Here is a 20,451-nt window from a genome sequence, read left to right as displayed (position 1 = left end):
TACTGCCAAATTCGGTTTTCACTCTGCAAGGCCTATCTCTCTCATAGGTTAATATGGGGGCTGCCTTTAAATGTTATTAAAGTGGAGATTCCCTTTGGGAGCAGATAGAAATGTGGAGTTTAGGGTCTCTAAGCTCACAATTTAAAAATACATCTTTTAGTGAAGTTGGTTTGTAGATTGTGTGTTTGAAAATGCCACTTTTAGGAAGTAGGCATTTTCTTACTTAAGCCATTCTGTGACTCTGCCTGTTTGTGTATTCCACATCTGGGTCAGACTGACAGTTGGGCTGTTGTGAATTCCCTCTAGACAGTGACTCAAAGGGAGCTGGGGTGTAGCCTGCATATTCTGATGGGCCACCTGGGCTAGAGTGGGCGGAGGAGTGGTCACTTACACCTGAAACGGCTGTGCCTGCCTTCACACAATGCAGCCTCTAACACCCTGGAGTATGTCTGGGACCAGGCCTCAGCAAGGCAGGATCTTGTCAACAGCAGAGACTTTCCTTTAAAGTATGCCTAGTTCAAAGGCAGATCTAGTTATAAGTAGTGGACCCAAAACCCCAGACTTTTAGAATCTTTTTGGAATCAAGAGGAACCGCTGCCAAGGAGAAGAGCTGAAGAGCTGAAGGAGGAGTACTGTCCCTTTGCTGTGTTGCTTTGCTGGACTGGCCTGCAGTTGCTGCTTCTGCCTGAAAAGATTGCAAAGGGTGAACTTTGCTGTGTGTCCTGCTTGAGAAAGTTCTCCAAGGGCTTGGAGTAGAGCTTGCCTCCTGTTGGAAGTCACAGGGACACCAAAGACTGCAGTTTCCTCACCCTGCAGCACTGGGAACTGTGTGTTTTGTACTGTCCAAGAGGAGAAACCACCACCACTTCGCCAATGACGCCACTGGCCCGCACTGTGACTTGCTGACGCCACATGGAGCCGCACTGCCCCGATTCACACGGCGACTCTGGTCTCAGCGAACCCATCATCGGACGACCTCACCAAGCCGCTGCTCGCGACCTGTGGGCCCCGGCTCCAGTATTGCCTTGCTTACACCGCAGCCTGGGAATCCCTGATGATGCTGCTCCTGCTGACACCGGCACCGCTGCCTGGGTCACTACAAAAGGACACCACACCAGTTTTAGAAAAATAGCGACACCGCCCGTGAGGTACACGAAGCACCATCCTGTCCTGCACCTCAGCCCACTTCCACCAACGCCAGAACCATTGACTCCAGTGTCATCACCAGGCATCCCTGCCTACACCGTGGCCTGTGGACCCCACTCGTGAGGGTCACGAAGCACTGTCCCGTCTTGCACCGCTGGCTTGGGCCTACCGATGACAGCGCTTCAGCAATGATGACAATGCTGTCTGCACCGCGACCTGGTGACACCGCACGTCGCACCTCCCCTTTCACACAGCAGCCATGGTCTCACCAACGCCGCTGGATGCCGTCATCGAGCCACTGCCTGCACCGTAACCTATGGGAAGGCACTCGCATCGTTCCACCTCACACTGCAGCCCGACACCATCCACGTCAGTGCTCCTGACTTCATCAGACTGGAATTTGATCCACAACGCATGTGACTTCAAGGGCCCGACGACTCCCGTACCGGCTTCGGAACTGACACCACAACGCCAGCGATGCTGCTCTCCTTAGCTCATCATGAGGATCACAATGCCCTGCAATTCCAAAGGGACTGTTTGCGGGTCCTCCCGACATCGTAGCTGGCCCACGAAACCGGGGCCGGCCTCAACTGTTGGTTTTGTTGATCACAACGCCGTGATAGCCCCAAGTGGAGCTATCGACTTCAAGAAACTGTATTTTTGAGTACATCTTACAGAATTTATATATTTCTTACTGTATGTTGGATTTTTATTGTATTTGGTCTTGTATTACAGAGATAAATATTGGCTATTTTTCTAAAACTGGTGTGGTGTCCTTTTGTAGTGTTTTCATTTATTACTGTGGGTTATGTGCAAATGCTTTACACATTGCTTCTGAGTTAAGCCTGACTGCTTGTGCCAAGCTACCAAAGGGGTGAGCAGAGGTTATCTGAGTAATTATCTCCCTTATCCTGACTAGAAGAGGGGTCCCTACTTGGACAGGGTGCAAACCGACTGCCAACTGGAGACCCTATTTCTAACAAGCAGCAACAAGTATTGGCAAAGGCAACGGGTTTTGGCTTTTCCCCCATTGCTTTTGTCAATGCTTCTTAGCAATGCTGAACAGCATCAGCAAGAAGGAAAGAAAAGGCATGATGGCGTGACAAATGTGATACTGCTGGCACCTGCATTATTCAGTAGGCGCATGCATGTGTCATGACATACGAGCGCAGGCCAGGCTGTCACTCACATGCATACTTACTAAACGATGTAAGCTCCATTACCTTTATTGTTTTTTTTAATCCGCCGATCCGAGATGACGAATGACACTTGGTGTGGTAAATAAAACAAAACAAAATTTTTACTTGTGCAAATGCTTTTTTAGAAGCAGAGTGGGCAGGCATAAAATAGAAGCTTTCGGGCCCTCCAAATGTTCTTTTTTAAAAATAAAAAAAAGAGGCATGTGAGCAATAGAGCTGGGGGAGGAGCAGGTGGTGGAAAACAATGTGATGTGGGATGAAGTGGCAACTGAAACATTTTAGGCAGTGGGGGGGAGTCTAGTGCTTGAAGGAAAATGCAGTTCCCTGAATGAGTAGTGAAAGAAAACCAATCATCCAGTCACAAGAACAATAAAGAGGGTGTGTTCCAGGGGCGGTGTGGGAAAGTCCTCCTTTTTGCCCTGGTCACCCCCAAACGTTTTGGACAGATACTGGTGGGTACTGGCTCTTGGCTGTGCCTTGGGTACTGCTTACCAGTCCCAGGGCCAGTGCTCTGCGGATAAGCAACTTAGGCTAATTATAACTGGCTATGCCGACTTAACTACAAGTCCCTAGTATACGGTAGGGCATGTAGGTTTAGGGACCCCAGCATAGGTGACCCATAGGTGCACTGCTGAGGAGCCCAGTGTCCTTTTCAAAGCAGGCCTGCCTTGCTGGCTGCTTTTAAATAAAAGTTACATGCAAATTCGACTTTAGAATTAAAAGTACTTCCAAAGTCTAAAACTACCTTAAGTTCCCCTAGGGTTGGGTGCCATGTAACTATAAGCAGGGACCTTGTAAAAATAGTTTCATAAGGCTGGGTGAGGTAAAATAGGCAAATTTGTTTTACCCTCACTGTAGTGAATGGCCTCCATAGGCTAACATGGAATAGTTAATACAGTCCCAAAAGGAGATTCATATTTTAAGTATGGAATCAAACTGATTGTTATAATAAATCCAACATCTTGTCATTGTTGAATTTAATATAACTAGTTCACCTGAAAGTTGCCAACTTCAGCTCAGTAGTGCCCTTCTATGATTGGCCAGCCTCTGGTAGCCAGGCCAGGCTGCCTTCATTATGTGTGAAGGGTCCTTGGTTGAACACAAAGGATGTGCCTGGGGGGAGGAGATCTGCCTCAGCGGATGGGAAAGCAGGAAGAGGGTAGAGCAGCCAAACTGGTCTTCAAAGGAGGGAAGGACATTTGGAGAACCTCAGGACCTCCCCCATTTCCTGCAAACCCAGACAACCAGGTGCCCCCTTCATTAGATTGGGAGAGGGCAGGAAAGGGGTGTGTTAAGTAATTTTAGCCACACCAGTACGTGGACTCAGCAAGACCTAACCTCCAAATTTGAACTTCTGCACTTTTAGATTTTAAAGGAATGTTGCTCTCGGGGATTGATTTTTGCCACACTTACTAGGAAGTGTTCATCCAAGAGGTTGGTGGCCTGCCTGTGATTGGACAGTTACCCCCCTTGCTTTCCACCCAAGAAGCAAGGATAAATATGGTGGAGATGCACTCACAACTCAGATCCCTACAAGGAACAACGACAAGAAGAAGAACGACTGTCCTGCTGGACCACTGACCTGCACCTGGGCATTGCATTCTGAAGGACTGCACCAGCTTCCCACTTGGGCTTCCCACAAAAAAGACTTTGTCTTCAGCTGGTTCAAGAAGGGACTCCCTGTTTGCTACATGTAGAAAATATCTGACCAGGGCCCACTGCATCAAAAACAGAAGAAACTGACCAGCTGACCACCGTTCACTGTTCGTTTTTGGATTAGAGCCAGGTGCATTCTGGGAGGTGGAGTCTAACCCTCAAGAAGCAACTCAGGGATTCTAGGAACGGTGGGTGAGTTGTGGACTCTTAAAGAACCTGCAAAGACCTTCTGGAAGAAGATCCAGAAGTTTGGAGACAATTGGAGAATTTTGGGGGAAAAGCTCCATAAAGGGACCAACCCTACGTCATGAGTCAAGCCGGCTTACGTCGACCGTGACCCGGCCTGATTTGTAGGTTCATCCTGCTGAAAAGCTCTGGAGCCTCAGACTTCCAAGAATTCACCGTGGGCGCCTGAAGAGGCAATCCGAGGATGCTGACTCAAAAACGGCTTGTTGTGGAGGGTTGTCTGACATCAGAGAGAAAAAGGTCCAAAAAAGTGACAAAGTCTGAACGTACAAAGTTGACCAAGGCTTCCTGCGCAACGTCTCAAAGGAGGGCTTCAGGGAGGTTAGGTCCAATTTGAAGTTCGGCCCGGATGAATATTTTCATCATGAAAAATCATCAAAGTCTGAAGATAAGACTTCACTAAGGTCCCTGTGACGTGGATCCGAAGAGGGCTCCAGGGAGTTTGGATGCCATCTGTGACTTCATCCCGGTGAAAAACTTGTCCTGAAAAAAAGTCCAAAGGTAATACTTTGACGAGGCCTCTCGCTCTCTCGCTCACTGTAGCCGAGCAGCGCTCCATCACGGTCAGCCTCAAATTTTGACTTTGCCCGGTCGAGTGCGACCAGATGTCCAGATTGGCGTTTTTTGTTTCTATGCGTTAAAAAAACAACATTTAGGGCCTCATTATGATATTGGCGGCTAATGCCGCCTATTGCCACGGCGATGGGCGTCAACATACCGTCGCCGTGGCTACTGACCGTCCATCAAATTATGACCCTAGCCGGAATTACGGTCATGGTGGCGGATGGCGTTAAGGTGGGGCTGCTGCCAGCAGCACCGCCACACCAGCAAAACGCTGCCTTCCCTATCATGTTCCATGATACTGCCTGGCAGTGTTTTGCTGGTGGACACTGCTGTTGGCAGCAGCGTTGCGTCCCGTGTCCTGCCGGATGAGCCCCTGCAAGCAGGTAAGTAGGGTTCTCTTACAGGAGACGGGAGTGGGGGTGTTGTGTGTGGGTGTGTGTGACTGTGTTTGAATGTGTGCATGCGTGCATGTACGTGCATGTTGTGTCGTGTGAGTGCGTGTGTGCCTGGATGTATGTTCATGAGCATTGCTGTGAGTCTGTATGAATGTATGCATGTGTTGGTGAATGTGTGTATGCGTGTGTGTATGGGTGTTTATGTATGTGTTTATATGTGGTGGGGGTTGAGAGGGGGAGGGCCAAGGTGGGGGAGGACTCTGGGGAGGGGGAAGGGGAGGGGGAGGGGGGAAGGGGAGACCCCTATCAATGCCAGGGAAGGAATTCCCTGGCACTGATAGTGCCTACTGCCATGGTTTCCGTGGCGGTACAGAAATCATGGAAACCATGACGGTGGGTGGGGTCTAAATGCTATGGGCGGTCTAGTGACCGCTGCCGGGCTGAAAACTGTAGTCTCCAGCCCAGCGGTCATTACCGCTGTGGCGGTCGGTGTGTTAACTTGGTGGTTTGGCTTTGGCTAAACCTTCAATGTCATAATAGTGGAGGTATGTACCGCCAGCCTGTTTGCGGTACTACCTCCACTATTGCACCGACCACCGGGGTCATAATGACCCTCTTGGTCTCCTAAGTTAAGCCTAACTGCTCATTGTCAAGCTAACAAGGGTTGAACTTGGGTTAATTTATTGAGACCTGACTCGACCTGGTGGGGCTTAGTGGCCTATTGCGAAGTGCAGGTACTTATCCCCCTTACCAATAATCCACTTTCCAGCAGGTGGGACACACATAAGAGAAAGGAAAGCGGTCAAATCAAAAGCAAGCAAATAAGAGTTACAAAGCCAACCACTGGTACGCAATGGGCTGGCTTAAGCTTACTGTAACTTTTTTGTATTTTTCCACAAGAAATCTTTGGAAAACAGGTCAGATCTGTCCATAAACAAGAACTAAAAAACAAAAGCATATATGGCCCTCTGGGCCAGAGTTATGACTCCAAAGAGTATTATAGCTCCTAGATAGGAGACACTATGAAACAATTAACAATGGAATCTATAGACCCCCATGCACAGGGTTAGTCTTCAGAGCTGGAGCCATGATAGCAGTGCCTGCATTGCAGTGATCTGGCTTCAGCAGTTGCCATTACCTGAGATGTTTTGGGTTTGCTCACTGTCCCACAAGTGCCCACCTTTCCTCATACACAGCGCTGGTCCAGCGGTGACGGTTCCTGTTACTGACACCTGCAGTCCAGGCGCAGTTACTGGTGTCCCACTAGACATATAGATAAGGATTTGCTCGTTAAGGTGCCAGCACACCCTGATACCCTCAGATGACACAAAAGTGGAGGGGGTTGTACCCTAGCTTGTTGGTCGCAGTTTAGAGTTGCAAGTGGCAGGGTACCCAGGGGGACGGTGCTTCTGTCGCAGGAGCAAGGCAAGGCTACCGATGTGGTGAAGCATGGGCCAGGGATTAGGGTTCATATGGTAGGTTCTTCAATAAATTAATCTTCTAAAGCTATGGCCTGTACCTGGAAATTATTCACAACCTTCCAGAGCACCTGGGAGTAGTTATGGACTATGAAGTGATGTTGTGGCAGTAAGATGTGCCCCTCGATTGTGATGTACATCATTTTTTGTAATCTTGAGCTGCTGTCTCAAGGCTGTGTTTGCTCTAAAGTGGTTGTCCTTTGATGGTTGACTCCACAAAACTTTCAGTGTTTGTCCTTTCATGGTCGACTCCACAAACCTTTCGGCTGTTAGCAAACCTGACCAGGTAAGTCTTGCTTTCGTAGGGTGGTATCGGGATGAAGACTAGTTCAGGGAGCAGACAAACCACTCATAATCAATGTCCAAACAGCGCCATTCCTCATGGAAACAAATGTAGTGCTCTCAGTGAGATTAATGTCTCTTTTCATTTCATTCTGCCAATGTTGTTCTATATGACAAGGATTTTCTCTCTGTGGCTCCACCAACTATGATGGAGGAGGTAGGGGCTGCACTGATACAATACTCTAAGCAGCTGGATGTGACCTCTCACTGTTCCGTGGCCTTTGCAGGTGTTTCAGTTTTTAAATGAGGCTTTTCCTGCTCAAGGAACAGTTTCAGAACACAGTTCACAGTCGTGGCTCATAGTTGATTGCGGGATGAGATGTATTTCTTGGCCACTCCCAGGTACTCATCATTGCATCATGGGCAGTGGCTTAGGATAGGTGCTAGGACCTCGTCAAATATGCTGGACATGTTTGCAATATGTTTTTTTTTTTTTGCACACGACTCCAGAATTGTAAATTGGCGAGTGAGATTTGGAGTCCCCTAATGCGATTACCGGTTGGTAGGAGAACATCCAGAAAGATTTTTGTAACGTGAGCAGTCACAGGCGGTCGCAACAGTTTGCAGTAAGAAAGCTTCCGCTTGAGTGGACAATCTACGTGAATGGCAGCTACATCAACTTGGGTAGGTGCGCTCGCTGGCGCACACATGGTGCCATTTCTATCTCCACCCGTTGGCGGAACTTTGCTGCATCTTGCAGAGTTTTTATGTAGCTCTGCGGAAATCCAGAGAGTCAAATTCTGCGAGTTCTGCCCAACCCTATAGATTACTTGCTTGGACTGTCTTCTGATGAGTCTGTTTGGGCAATTTTCAAAGTATTTTAATCAATAGGATGGCAAGACCTGATTTACTTGTTTATCTAAATTCATATTATCATCCATCACTCCCAAGTTTTTTGCTTCTCCTTCTGGGGTGGGGGCCACCCGTTTATTGATGGCTGATACCTGGCCAAAGCCCAGCAACTTCCTCTTATCTTCATTCAATTTTAATGCTTTGGTGCTCATCCATTTCACCACTGAAGACAGTTGTGTACATTTGAGACAGTTTTAAATTAGTCCAAGATTGAAACAACAACTTGAGTATCGTCTATATATGACATGAGAATGCAAAACGTTTCCTATATGTATATATATTGAACAAAGTAGGGATCAATATAGATCCTTAGGGCAACTCACACAAAAGCAGTGGTTCACTAGAGACAAGTGATGCCATTTTCACTGTTTGGGACTAATGTGACAGAAAAGACAAGTCAGTCGAAGGTATTACCTTGCAGTCCTGACACCTGCAGCTCCAGAAGAACAACACTGACAGAACCTATTGAACGTAGCATTATCATTGCTGCACTGACTTCTCCATCCAAAAGCATCTAAGTGTTGTCCAGGACTGACTTATGCAGTCGGTGATCTAGTTTCTTAAGTTGAGGGTGTTACCAGGGAGCGAGATTATGAGTAGAATGTCATCGGCGGTGGAGAAGATGTTGATGTTGTGTGTGCGGATGACTTTGACCAGAGGGCTCGTGCATGCGTTGAAGAGGGTGGGGCTGAGGGATGAACCTTGAGAAAGTCCTTGAGGAGGTGCAGGCAGGTCATCAATACACTAGGCGGTCTGCCTCCTCCAGGAAGGCTCAGCTCCACAGATCTGCTCCGTTTTAGGGTGTAGCCCTTCAAGGACGAGAGATGAAGGTTCTGCTTTAGGTCTTAGCCTTCTTTTTCACAGTGTGCACAGGTTCTTCAGGTGAAAGGGGAATACACACATCCCAACAGGTCCAATGCGTGTGGAAGATCCTTATTTTTTTAACAAGAAAAAGTCTTTATTTAGTTGTCTGCCATTTTAATATACGTCAATGGGCAAAAATCGGTTTCCGCCCGAATTTTTTTTTTTCTTTAAATCTTCCTTACTATGTTCAAACTATAAACACGCAGTGGGGTTATAACACAAGTTCCATTCCATGGCTCACCTTCAGCACACTCAATCACATTGGCATGGACCACTTTAATGATGTTGGCATCACAGTAGGGCGCCGCCATCTTGTTTCTCTCAGCACAGAGGAATCAAGGCAGACTTCTGTGGGACAGTTCAAGTTTCTCCTTCTGGTGGCCCAGCCATTGCAGCCACCCTGAGCTCGCCTCCGAAAAGGTGTATTAATGCTGGAGTCCCAGACCCCGATATTAGAAGACGACGATATTACAACACGACGGATGACCCTTTCCACTCACCTCCAGTTCTGGGAGAGCGAGGGTCAGCGTGACTTGTCATTACAAGAATCTTGTTTGCAGGATTACAGACTCCACATGTGAGGGAATAAAGCCCTGTGGCAACGCTCATTCTCATTGAGCCCTTGTAGACCGTCCACAACCAAAACCTTGTGATCCTGATCCGGAGATGGCATCTTCCATCCTAGAGTATATCCTTACTAAACTAAAAGCAGCTAAGCCACCTGATGCCAAGGTGCACACGAACAAAGAACTGAACAACATGAGATGAGACCGGACTTCTTCAAATCACGGGCAACGCCAGTGAGAAGATCTGGACATCCACAGACTGCAGAACAGACATATGTCATCTTCAGCCCAGTCATAGAACTGTAGGATCGGAGCCGTAGAGATAACTTCCGCATCTACAGCTTCCACGAAGGGAGGAAGGGTCCCACCTCGCAGCATTTCAATCCACTTTGAGACCATAATTCTGGTGAGCTTCAGGCTGAGGAATAAGAACAATCTGAGGAGCAGAACTGCTGGAGGGAAGAGACTGCAGGGGGGACTGCTGGAGGAAAGAGACTGCAGGGAGAGACTGCTGGAGGGAAGAGACTGCAGGGGGAGACTGCTGGAGGGAAGAGACTGCGGGGGGAGACTGCTGGAGGGAAGAGACGGCAGGGGGAGACTGCTGGAGGGAAGAGACTGCAGGGAGAGACTGCTGGAGGGAAGAGACTGCAGGGGGAGACTGCTGGAGGGAAGAGACTGCAGGGTAGAGACTGCAGGGGAGACTGCTGGAGGGAAGAGACTGCAGGGGGAGACTGCTGGAGGGAAGAGACTGCAGGGAGAGACTGCTGGAGGGAAGAGACTGCAGGGTAGAGACTGCAGGGGAGACTGCTGGAGGAAAGAGACTGCAGGGGGAGACTGCTGGAGGGAAGAGACTGCAGGGAGAGACTGCAGGGGGAGACTGCTGGAGGGAAGAGACTGCAGGGGAGAGACTGCAGGGGAGACTGCTGGAGGTAAGAGACTGCAGGGAGAGACTCTGGAGGGAAGACACTGCAGGGAGAGACTGCAGGGAGAGACTGCTGGAGGGAAGAGACTGCAGGGAGAGAGTGCAGGGGGAGACTGCTGGAGGGAAGAGACTGCAGGGGGGACTGCTGGAGGGAAGAGACTGCAGGGAGAGACTGCTGGAGGGAAGAGACTGCAGGGGGAGACTGCTGGAGGGAAGAGACTGCAGGGGGAGACTGCTGGAGGGAAGAGACTGCAGGGGAGAGACTGCAGGGGAGACTGCTGGAGGTAAGAGACTGCAGGGAGAGACTCTGGAGGGAAGACACTGCAGGGAGAGACTGCTGGAGGGAAGAGACGGCAGGGGGAGACTGCTGGAGGGAAGAGACTGCAGGGAGAGACTGCTGGAGGGAAGAGACTGCAGGGGGAGACTGCTGGAGGGAAGAGACTGCAGGGTAGAGACTGCAGGGGACACTGCTGGAGGGAAGAGACTGCAGGGGGAGACTGCTGGAGGGAAGAGACTGCAGGGGGAGACTGCTGGAGGGAAGAGACTGCAGGGAGAGACTGCTGGAGGGAAGAGACTGCAGGGGGAGACTGCTGGAGGGAAGAGACTGCGGGGGAGACTGCTGGAGGGAAGAGACTGCAGGGGGAGACTGCTGGAGGGAAGAGACTGCAGGGAGAGACTGCTGGAGGGAAGAGACTGCAGGGGGAGACTGCTGGAGGGAAGAGACTGCAGGGTAGAGACTGCAGGGGAGACTGCTGGAGGGAAGAGACTGCAGGGGGAGACTGCTGGAGGGAAGAGACTGCAGGGGGAGACTGCTGGAGGGAAGAGACTGCAGGGAGAGACTGCTGGAGGGAAGAGACTGCAGGGGGAGACTGCTGGAGGGAAGAGACTGCGGGGGAGACTGCTGGAGGGAAGAGACTGCAGGGGGAGACTGCAGGGGAGACTGCTGGAGGTAAGAGACTGCAGGGAGAGACTCTGGAGGGAAGACACTGCAGGGAGAGACTGCTGGAGGGAAGAGACGGCAGGGGGAGACTGCTGGAGGGAAGAGACTGCAGGGAGAGACTGCTGGAGGGAAGAGACTGCAGGGGGAGACTGCTGGAGGGAAGAGACTGCAGGGTAGAGACTGCAGGGGAGACTGCTGGAGGGAAGAGACTGCAGGGGGAGACTGCTGGAGGGAAGAGACTGCAGGGGGAGACTGCTGGAGGGAAGAGACTGCAGGGAGAGACTGCTGGAGGGAAGAGACTGCAGGGGGAGACTGCTGGAGGGAAGAGAGTGCGGGGGAGACTGCTGGAGGGAAGAGACTGCAGGGGGAGACTGCTGGAGGGAAGAGACTGCAGGGAGAGACTGCTGGAGGGAAGAGACTGCAGGGGGAGACTGCTGGAGGGAAGAGACTGCAGGGTAGAGACTGCAGGGGAGACTGCTGGAGGGAAGAGACTGCAGGGGGAGACTGCTGGAGGGAAGAGACTGCAGGGAGAGACTGCTGGAGGGAAGAGACTGCAGGGGGAGACTGCTGGAGGGAAGAGACTGCGGGGGAGACTGCTGGAGGGAAGAGACTGCAGGGGGAGACTGCTGGAGGGAAGAGACTGCAGGGAGAGACTGTTGGAGGGAAGAGACTGCAGGGGGAGACTGCTGGAGGGAAGAGACTGCAGGGTAGAGACTGCAGGGGAGACTGCTGGAGGGAAGAGACTGCAGGGGGAGACTGCTGGAGGGAAGAGACTGCAGGGGGAGACTGCTGGAGGGAAGAGACTGCAGGGAATAGACTGCAGGGGAAGACTGCTGGAGTGAAGAGACTGCAGGGAGAGACTGCTAGAGGGAAAAGACTGCAGGGGAGAGACTGCAGGGGGAGACTGCTGGAGGGAAGAGACTGCAGGGAGCGACTCTGGTGGGGAAAGACTGCAGGGAGAGACTGCTGGAGGGAAGACACTGTAGGGGGAGACTGCTGGAGGGAAGAGACTGCAGGGGTGACTGCTGGAGGGAAGAGACTGCAGGGGGAGACTGCTGGAGGGAAGAGACTGCAGGGGGAGACTGCTGGAGGGAAGAGACTGCAGGGAGAGACTGCTGGAGGGAAGAGACTGCAGGGGGAGACTGCTGGAGGGAAGAGACTGCGGGGGAGACTGCTGGAGGGAAGAGACTGCAGGGGGAGACTGCTGGAGGGAAGAGACTGCAGGGGGAGACTGCTGGAGGGAAGAGACTGCAGGGAGAGACTCTGGAGGGAAGAGACTGCAGGGAGAGACTCTGGAGGGAAGACACTGCAGGGGAGAGACTGCAGGGAGAGACTGCAGGGGGAGACTTCTGGAGGGAAGAGACTGCAGGGAGAGACTGCTGGAGGGAAGAGACTGCAGGGGGAGACTGCTGGAGGGAAGAGACTGCAGGGGGAGACTGCTGGAGGGAAGAGACTGCAGGGTAGAGACTGCAGGGGAGACTGCTGGAGGTAAGAGACTGCAGGGGGGACTGCTGGAGGGAAGAGACTGCAGGGAGAGACTGCTGGACGTAAGAGACTGCAGGGAGAGACTCTGGAGGGAAGACACTGTAGGGGAGAGACTGCAGGGGGAGACTGCTGGAGGGAAGAGACTGCAGGGAATAGACTGCAGGGGAAGACTGCTGGAGTGAAGAGACTGCAGGGAGAGACTGCTAGAGGGAAAAGACTGCAGGGGAGAGACTGCAGGGGGAGACTGCTGGAGGGAAGAGACTGCAGGGAGCGACTCTGGTGGGGAAAGACTGCAGGGAGAGACTGCTGGAGGGAAGACACTGTAGGGGAGAGACTGCAGGGGGAGACTGCTGGAGGGAAGAGACAGATGGGGAGAGACTCTGGAGGCAAGAGACTGCAGGGAGAGACTGTTGAGAGAAGAGACTGCAGGGGAGAGACTGCAGGGGGAGACTGCTGGAGGGAAGAGACAGCTGGGGAGAGACTCTGGAGGGAAGAGACTGCAGGGAGAGACTGCTGTAGGGAAGAGACTGCCGGGGAGAGACTGCAGGGGGAGACTGCAAGGGGAGGCTGCTGGAGGTAAGAGACTGCAGGGAGAGTCTCTGGAGGGAAGAGACTGCAGGGAGAGACTGCTGGAGGGAAGAGACTGCAGGGAGACAGTCTGGAGGGAAGACACTGCAGGGGAGAGACTGCAGGGGGAGACTGCTGGAGGGAAGAGACTGCAGGGAGAGACTACTGGAGGGAAGAGACTGCAGGGGAGAGACTGCAGGGGGAGACTGCTGGAGGGAAGAGACTGCAGGGAGCGACTCTGGTGGGGAAAGACTGCAGGGAGAGACTGCTGGAGGGAAGACACTGTAGGGGAGAGACTGCAGGGGGAGACTGCTGGAGGGAAGAGACAGATGGGGAGAGACTCTGGAGGCAAGAGACTGCAGGGAGAGACTGTTGAGAGAAGAGACTGCAGGGGAGAGACTGCAGGGGGAGACTGCTGGAGGGAAGAGACAGCTGGGGAGACACTCTGGAGGGAAGAGACTGCAGGGAGAGACTGCTGTAGGGAAGAGACTGCCGGGGAGAGACTGCAGGGTGAGACTGCAAGGGGAGGCTGCTGGAGGTAAGAGACTGCAGGGAGAGTCTCTGGAGGGAAGAGACTGCAGGGAGAGACTGCTGGAGGGAAGAGACTGCAGGGAGACAGTCTGGAGGGAAGACACTGCAGGGGAGAGACTGCAGGGGGAGACTGCTGGAGGGAAGAGACTGCAGGGAGAGACTACTGGAGGGAAGAGACTGCAGGGGAGAGACTGCAGGAGGAGAATGCTGGAGGGAAGAGACTGCAGGGAGCGACTCTGGAGGGGAAAGACAGCAGGGAGAGACTGCTGGAGGGAAGAGACTGCAGGGGAGAGACTGCAGGGGGAGACTGCAGGGGAGGACTGCTGGAGGGAAGAGACTGCAGGGAGAGACTGCTGGAGGGAAGAGACTGCAGGGGAGAGACTGCAGGGAGAGACTGCAGGGGGAGACTACTGGAGAGAGGAGACTGCAGGGAGAGACTGCTGGAGGGAAGACACTGCAGGGAAGAGACTGCAGGGGGAGACTGCTGGAGTGAAGAGACTGCAGGGAGAGATTGCTAGAGGGAAGAGACTGCAGGGGAGAGACTGCAGGGGGAGACTGCTGGAGGGAAGAGACTGCAGGGGGCGACTCTGGAGGGGAAAGACTGCAGGGAGAGACTGCTGGAGGGAAGAGACTGCAGGGGATGGACTTGAGGGGTAGACTGGTGGAGGGAAGAGACAGATGGGGAGAGACTCTGGAGGGAAGAGACTGCAGGGAGAGACTGCTGGAGGGAAGAGACTGCAGGGGAGAGACTGCAGGGGGAGACTGCTGGAGGGAAGAGACAGCTGGGGAGAGACTCTGGAGGGAAGAGACTGCAGGGAGAGACTGCTGGAGGGAAAAGACAGCTGGGGAGAGACTCTGGAGGGAAGAGAATGCAGGGAGAGACTGCTGGAGGGAAGAGACTGCAGAGGAGAGACTGCAGGGGGAGACTGCAAGTGGAGGCTGCTGGACGTAAGAGACTGCAGGGAGAGACTCTGGAGGGAAGACACTGTAGGGGAGAGACTGCAGGGGGAGACTGCTGGAGGGAAGAGACTGCAGGGAGAGACTGCTGGAGGGAAGAGACTGCAGGGAGACACTCTGGAGGGAATACACTGAAGGGGAGAGACTGCAGGGGGAGACTGCTGGAGGGAAGAGACTGCAGGGAGAGACTGCTGGAGGGAAGAGACTGCAGGGGAGAGACTGCAGGGGGAGACTGCTGGAGGTAAGAGACTGCAGGGAGCGACTCTGGAGGGGAAAGACTGCAGCGAGAGACTGCTGGAGGGAAGAGACTGCAGGGGAAAGACTGCAGGGGGAGGCTGCAGGGGAGGACTGCTGGAGGGAAGATACTGCAGGGAGAGACTGCTGGAGGGAAGAGACAGATGGGGAGAGACTCTGGAGGCAAGAGACTGCAGGGAGAGACTGTTGAGAGAAGAGACTGCAGGGGAGAGACTGCAGGGGGAGACTGCTGGAGGGAAGAGACAGCTGGGGAGAGACTCTGGAGGGAAGAGACTGCAGGGAGCGACTCTGGTGGGGAAAGACTGCAGGGAGAGACTGCTGGAGGGAAGACACTGTAGGGGAGAGACTGCAGGGGGAGACTGCTGGAGGGAAGAGACAGATGGGGAGAGACTCTGGAGGCAAGAGACTGCAGGGAGAGACTGTTGAGAGAAGAGACTGCAGGGGAGAGACTGCAGGGGGAGACTGCTGTAGGGAAGAGACTGCCGGGGAGAGACTGCAGGGGGAGACTGCAAGGGGAGGCTGCTGGAGGTAAGAGACTGCAGGGAGAGTCTCTGGAGGGAAGAGACTGCAGGGAGAGACTGCTGGAGAGACGAGACTGCAGGGAGACAGTCTGGAGGGAAGACACTGCAGGGGAGAGACTGCAGGGGGAGACTGCTGGAGGGAAGAGACTGCAGGGAGAGACTACTGGAGGGAAGAGACTGCAGGGGAGAGACTGCAGGGGGAGACTGCTGGAGGGAAGAGACTGCAGGGAGCGACTCTGGTGGGGAAAGACTGCAGGGAGAGACTGCTGGAGGGAAGACACTGTAGGGGAGAGACTGCAGGGGGAGACTGCTGGAGGGAAGAGACAGATGGGGAGAGACTCTGGAGGCAAGAGACTGCAGGGAGAGACTGTTGAGAGAAGAGACTGCAGGGGAGAGACTGCAGGGGGAGACTGCTGGAGGGAAGAGACAGCTGGGGAGACACTCTGGAGGGAAGAGACTGCAGGGAGAGACTGCTGTAGGGAAGAGACTGCCGGGGAGAGACTGCAGGGTGAGACTGCAAGGGGAGGCTGCTGGAGGTAAGAGACTGCAGGGAGAGTCTCTGGAGGGAAGAGACTGCAGGGAGAGACTGCTGGAGGGAAGAGACTGCAGGGAGACAGTCTGGAGGGAAGACACTGCAGGGGAGAGACTGCAGGGGGAGACTGCTGGAGGGAAGAGACTGCAGGGAGAGACTACTGGAGGGAAGAGACTGCAGGGGAGAGACTGCAGGAGGAGAATGCTGGAGGGAAGAGACTGCAGGGAGCGACTCTGGAGGGGAAAGACAGCAGGGAGAGACTGCTGGAGGGAAGAGACTGCAGGGGAGAGACTGCAGGGGGAGACTGCAGGGGAGGACTGCTGGAGGGAAGAGACTGCAGGGAGAGACTGCTGGAGGGAAGAGACTGCAGGGGAGAGACTGCAGGGAGAGACTGCAGGGGGAGACTACTGGAGAGAGGAGACTGCAGGGAGAGACTGCTGGAGGGAAGACACTGCAGGGAAGAGACTGCAGGGGGAGACTGCTGGAGTGAAGAGACTGCAGGGAGAGATTGCTAGAGGGAAGAGACTGCAGGGGAGAGACTGCAGGGGGAGACTGCTGGAGGGAAGAGACTGCAGGGGGCGACTCTGGAGGGGAAAGACTGCAGGGAGAGACTGCTGGAGGGAAGAGACTGCAGGGGATGGACTTGAGGGGTAGACAGCTGGAGGGAAGAGACAGCTGGGGAGAGACTCTGGAGGGAAGAGACTGCAGGGAGAGACTGCTGGAGGGAAAAGACAGCTGGGGAGAGACTCTGGAGGGAAGAGAATGCAGGGAGAGACTGCTGGAGGGAAGAGACTGCAGAGGAGAGACTGCAGGGGGAGACTGCAAGTGGAGGCTGCTGGACGTAAGAGACTGCAGGGAGAGACTCTGGAGGGAAGACACTGTAGGGGAGAGACTGCAGGGGGAGACTGCTGGAGGGAAGAGACTGCAGGGAGAGACTGCTGGAGGGAAGAGACTGCAGGGAGACACTCTGGAGGGAATACACTGAAGGGGAGAGACTGCAGGGGGAGACTGCTGGAGGGAAGAGACTGCAGGGAGAGACTGCTGGAGGGAAGAGACTGCAGGGGAGAGACTGCAGGGGGAGACTGCTGGAGGTAAGAGACTGCAGGGAGCGACTCTGGAGGGGAAAGACTGCAGCGAGAGACTGCTGGAGGGAAGAGACTGCAGGGGAAAGACTGCAGGGGGAGGCTGCAGGGGAGGACTGCTGGAGGGAAGATACTGCAGGGAGAGACTGCTGGAGGGAAGAGACTGCAGGGGAGAGACTGTAGGGACAGACTGCATGGGGAGACTGCTGGAGAGAGGAGACTGCAGGGAGAGACTGCTGCAGGGAGAGACTGCAGGGGAGAGACTGCATGGAGAGACTGCAGGGGGAGACTGATGGAGGGAAGAGACTGCAGGGAGAGACTGCTGGAGGAAAGAAACTGCAGGGGGATAGACTGCAGGGGGAGACTGCTGGAGGGAAGATACTGCAAGGAGCGATTCTGTAGGAGAGAGACTGCAGGGAGAGACTGCTGGAGGGAAGAGATTGCAGGGGAGAGACTGCAGGGGAAGACTGCAGGGGGGGACTGCTGGAGGGAAGAGACTGCAGGGAGAGACTGCTGGAAGGAAGAAGCTGCAGTGGAGAGACTGCAGGGAGAGACTGCAGGGGGAGACTGCTGGAGAGAGGAGACTGCAGGGAGAGACTGCTACAGGGACAGACTGCAGGGGAGAGACTGCAGGGAGAGACTGCAGGGGGAGACTGCTGGAGGGAAAAGACTGCAGGGAGAGACGGCAGGGGAGAGACTGCAGGGGAGACTGCTGGAGGGAAGAGACGTAAGAGAGAGCCTGCTGGAGGAAAGAGACTGCAGTGGGACACTGCTGGAGGAAGAGACTGCAGGGAGCGACTCTGGAGGGGAAAGACAGCAGGGAGAGACTGCTGGAGGGAAGAGACAGCTGGGGAGAGACTGCAGGGGGAGACTGTAGGGGTAGACTGCTGGAGAGAGGAGACTGCAGGGAGAGACTGCTGCAGGGAGAGACTGCAGGGGAGAGACTGCATGGAGAGACTGCAGGGGGAGACTGCTGGAGGGAAGAGACTGCAGGGAGAGACTGCAGGGGAGAGACTGCAGGGGAGACTGCTGGAGGGATGATACTGCAGGGAGAGACTTCTGGAGCAAAGAGACTGCAGGGGAGAGACTGCAGGGGGAGACTGCTGGAGGGAAGAGTCTGCAGGGAGCGATTCTGTAGGGGAAAGACTGCAGGGAGAGACTGCTGGAGGGACGAGACTGCAGAGAGAGACTGCAGGGGGAGACTGCTGGAGGGAAGAGACTGCAGGGAGAGACTCTGGAGGGAAGACAAAGCAGAGAGAGACTCTGGAGGGAAGACACTGCAGGGGAGAGACTGCAGGGGGAGACTGCTGGAGGGAAGAGACTGCAGGGAGAGACTGCAGGGAGAGACTGCAGGGGGAGACTACTGGAGGGAAGAGAGTGCAGGGAGAGACTGCTGGAGGGAAGAGACTGCAGGGAGAGACTGCTAGAGGGAATGGACTGCAGGGAGAGACTGTTGGAGGGAAGAGATTGCAGGGGGAGACTGCTGGAGGGAAGAGACTGCAGGGAGAGACTGCTAGAGGGAAGAGACTGCAGGGGAAACACTGCAGGGGGAAACTGCTGGAGGGAAGAGACTGCAGGGAGAGACTCTGGAGGGAAAAGACTGCAGGGAAGAGACTGCTGGAGGGAAGATACTGCAGGTAGAGACTGCTGGAGGGAAGAGACTGCAGGAGAGAGACTGTTGGAGAGAAGAGACTGCAAGGAGAGAGACTTGAAGGAGAGACCGCACGGGGAGACTGCTGGAGGGAAGAGACTGCAGGGATAGACTGCTGGAGGGAAGAGACTGCAGGGAGAGACTGCTGGAGGGAAGAGACTGCAGGGGAGATACTGCAGGGGGAGACTGCTGGAAGGAAGAGACTGCAGGAAGAGACTGCTATAGGGAAGAGACTGCAGGGGAGAGACTGCAGGGGGAGACATCTGGAGGGAAGAGACTGCAGGGAGCGACTCTGGAGGGGAAAGACTGCAGCGAGAGACTGCTGGAGGGAAGAGACTGTAGGGGAGAAACTGCAGGGGGAGACTGCAGGGGGGGGACTGCTGGACGGAAGAGACTGCGGGGAGAGACTGCTAGAAGGAAGAGGCTGCAGGGGAGAGACTGCAGGGAGACTGTAGGGGGAGACTGCTGGAGAGAGGAGACTGCAGGGAGAGACTGCTGCAGGGAGAGAATGCAGGGGAGAGACTGCATGGAGAGACTGCAGGGGGAGACTGCTGGAGGGAAGAGACTGCAGGGAGAGACTGCAGGGGAGACTGCTGGAGGGATGATACTGCAGGGAGAGACTTCTGGAGCAAAGAGACTGCAGGGGAGAGACTGCAGGGGGAGACTGCTGGAGGGAAGAGTCTGCAGAGAGCGATTCTGTAGGGGAAAGACTGAAGGGAGAGACTGCTGGAGGGAAGAGATTGCAGGGGGAGACTGCAGGGGGAGACTGCTGGAGGGAAGAGACTGCAGGGAGAGACTGCTGCAGGGAGAGACTGCAGGGACGAGACTGCAGAGAGAGACTGCAGGGGGAGACTGCTGGAGGGAAGAGACTGCAGGGAGAGACTCTGGAGGTAAGACAAAGCAGAGAGAGACTCTGGAGGGAAGACACTGCAGGGGAGAGACTGCAGGGGGAGACTGCTGGAGGGAAGAGACTGCAGGGAGAGACTGCAGGGAGAGACTGCAGGGGGAGACTACTGGAGGGAAGAGAGTGCAGGGAGAGACTGCAGGGGGAGACTGCTAGAGGGAATGGACTGCAGGGAGAGACTGTTGGAGGGAAGAGATTGCAGGGGGAGACTGCTGGAGGGAAGAGACTGCAGGGAGAGACTGCTAGAGGGAAGAGACTGCAGGGGAAACACTGCAGGGGGAAACTGCTGGAGGGAAGAGACTGCAGGGAGAGACTCTGGAGGGAAGACACTGCAGGGGAGAGACTGCAGGGGGAGACTGCTGGAGGGAAGAGACTGAGAGACTGCAGGGGGAAACTGCTGGAGGGCAGAGACTGCAATTAGAGACTGCTGGAGGGAAGAGACTGCAGGGAGAGATTGTTGGAGGGAATAGACTGCAAGGAGAGACTGCTGGAGGAAAGAGACTGCAGGGAGAGATTACTGGAGGGATGAGACTGCAGGAGGAGACTGCTGGATGGAAGAGACTGCAGGGAGAGACTGCTGGAGGGAAAAGACTGCAGGAGAAATACTGCTGGAGGGAAGATACTGCAGGGAGAGACTGCTGGAGGGAAGAGACTGCAGGAGAGAGACTGTTGGAGGGAAGAGACTGCAAGGAGAGAAACTGCAGGGAGAGACCGCAAGGGGAGACTGATGGAGGGAAGAGACTGCAGGGATAGACTGCTGGAGGGAAGAGACTGCAGGGAGAGACTGCTGGAGGGA

This window comes from Pleurodeles waltl, chromosome 1_2, assembly GCF_031143425.1.
Source record: "Pleurodeles waltl isolate 20211129_DDA chromosome 1_2, aPleWal1.hap1.20221129, whole genome shotgun sequence".
Classification (NCBI taxonomy): domain Eukaryota; kingdom Metazoa; phylum Chordata; class Amphibia; order Caudata; family Salamandridae; genus Pleurodeles; species Pleurodeles waltl.
The sequence above is the reverse complement of the archived record's forward strand: the minus strand, read 5'-3'. Positions refer to the sequence as shown.